Genomic DNA, 2,866 nt, shown 5'->3' with positions numbered 1-2,866 from the left:
TTGCATCACTTGCTCACCAGTGGATCCTCTGCAGTGAATGGGTGCCGTCAGAATGAGAGTTCAAACAGCTAATACACAATAATAATGCACAAGAATCGCAATAATCTCTGTACTGGATTGTAATGAAGTAATCTATATGACTCCAGTCTTGTGAAGCGGAAAGTGTTTGTAAGAAACAAATCCACCATTAAAGGGTTACTCCACCCTTAAATAAACGTAGAAAACGTATCCATGTGGTGCGGCTGACACAGAACAGCATACGCTGTTTGCGTTCAGTGGATACTCTCCAAAATGGCGCTACGGTGACATGAGGGTGAATAATTAATGACAACATTTTTATTTTGGGGTGGAGTATCCCTTTAAGGTGTTTTAACTTTAAACCATCGCTTCAGGCGTCCATAATCCATAATATCGCTTCCCTGACTACAGTCCATCCCCTGTTGCCCTCTCACATCAAAGTCCACTAACATTTGTTTTGAACTGTTTTCGTTTGTAAACGGTGCTTGATCTGTGCATATTTCCTTTTGCAACTGCAAGACGAGACAACTTCTTCACTGGAAGAAGCAATATTACGGAAGAGGACTCTGAAGAGGACTATGAAGTTAAAAATGTCTCGATGAATTTGTTTATCACAAACACACAGCTTTTCACTTCACAAGATGTTAACTGATGGAATGGAGTCGTGTGGATTACTTGTGGATTATTGTGATGTTTTTATCTGCTGTTTGAACTCTCATTCTGATGGCACCCATTTACCCATTTATTGGTGAGCAAGTGACGTAATGCTAAATTTCTCCAATTCTGCTCTGATGAAGAAACAAACTCAACATCTTGGATGTCCTGAGAGCGCCTATATTTTCAGTTTCGGTGAACTATTCCTTTCAGCCACAGTACAGTGGGTGCTAGAATAGGTAACATAAAGTCAACTACTGTACATTCACTTTGACAGAACGGTGGCCCTCAGACACATGCTCTACTTCTCTATAGCAGTTTCACTGCAGTTTTACAGGATTGTGCAGCTCTGTTTCACCGTTCCCTTGCATAGGAAATGAACTGCATGGAGCTCCCTGTGCTCATTGTTGGGGAGTGGGTAACAAAGTATCAAGTAGCTAGCTACAAACTAAATTTTCAAAACAGTGTCTTTTTTTCCAGTAATAAGCTACTTTTTAAATTAATGAGCAGGTTGTATCTGGGCAGGCTCCAGTTTTAAAGCAAGTTCCCCAAAATGTTTATGCTCATACTTCCTGCCTGCCGGGAATCAAACATGGTGAGGGATGGATGTTCATGTACAGGTTATACAAATCAAGTCAGTAAAATAAAAAATTAACCAAATTAACATTATTAAAGAGTTACTGTTTATTATTCAATTTAATAGCTGTGCCTTTTTAATATAAAAATGTCAAAATGCAGTAAAATCAATACTGTTCAAAAGTTTGGTGTCAGTTTTTTGGTTATCTTATAAGATATTAATAATTTTACTCAGCAAGGATACATTAAATTGATCAAAAGTGACAGTAAAGACTTTTACATTGTTACAAATGATTTCAAGATTTCTATTTCAAATAAATGCTGTTCTTTTGAAGTTTCTATTCATTAGTGAATCCTGACGAAAATGTATCACGGATTCAACAAAAATATTAAGCAGCAGAATTGTTTTCAACATTGATAACAAGAATTATTACTTGAGCACCAAATCAGCACATTAGAATGATTTCTGAAGGATCTGAAACTTCAGCTTTATCATCATAATTATAATTATATGTATTATAATAGAAAACTTTTATTTTAAATTGTATATAATAATATTTCATAATATTACTGTTTTACTGTATTTTTGATCAAATAAATGCAGCCTGGCTGAGCATTAGAGACTTCCTTCATTTGACATGATCCATTATGTGAGTAAAATTTAGCTGTAATTTTCACACAAATGAAATGACCCACTCTTATGCTTTAGATTTGCTTGCCGATGATGTCACAGGCCTGTGAGCTCTATTAAGCAGAGTTTCCCCCTGTGGAGAGAGATTCCCACCTCATTATATAGCTCAGAGTCTCCTCATGGACAACTGCTTCCACATTAAAAACATCTATCAGTATTCCGCATCCTGCTTGAACAGGAAACTTACATAAAATGACATTTTCATTGTTCCCAGTGGGATGCTGTGGGCATCCGTGCAAGACACACACACACACACACACACACACACACACACACACACACACACTCACAAGCAAAGCTGCTGCTCATCAGCAAGTCACATTAAACTAATTTTCTTCAGCACATCTCATTTCATGTCATGCTCCAGGACCAAACACTGGCAGGAGGGTGTGGTTGTAAAAATTGACTAAAAAAAGAGAGAGGCAAGAAAACAGACAATGGACCCCAATGGTCCAGTTTCTGGCACCACACTGGCCTCTGGATTCAAACTGAGAGCCAGTTTTTGTTCAGGTTGCTTAAAGCGGTCATATGATGCTGCTAAAAAGAACATTATTTTGTGTATTTGGTGTAATGAAATGTGTTTATGCGGTTTAAGGTAAAAAAAAAACACTATTTTCCACATACTGTACATTATTGTTTCTCCTCTATGCCCCGCCTTTCAGAAACGCGTCGATTTTTACAAAGCTCATCGGTCTGAAAAGCAAGGTGTGCTGTGATTGGCCAGCTATCCAGTGCGTTGTGATTGGCCGAATACCTCAAGCGTGAGACGGAAATGTTGCGCCCCTCACCATATTGTGATGATGCCCTGTCAGGCCGGAGCGATGATTCAAAAACATGAAAACCCATTATAAACAAGGCATTCGTTGCATCCAGTGGGGACATAATTACGGATTATAATGACTTATACTGTCTTTTTATGCGTTGCGT

Source organism: Sinocyclocheilus anshuiensis, unplaced genomic scaffold (genome assembly GCF_001515605.1).
Source record: "Sinocyclocheilus anshuiensis isolate Anshui unplaced genomic scaffold, SAMN03320099.WGS_v1.1 scaffold2595, whole genome shotgun sequence".
Lineage (NCBI taxonomy): Eukaryota > Metazoa > Chordata > Actinopteri > Cypriniformes > Cyprinidae > Sinocyclocheilus > Sinocyclocheilus anshuiensis.
This window is presented reverse-complemented; position numbering follows the sequence as displayed.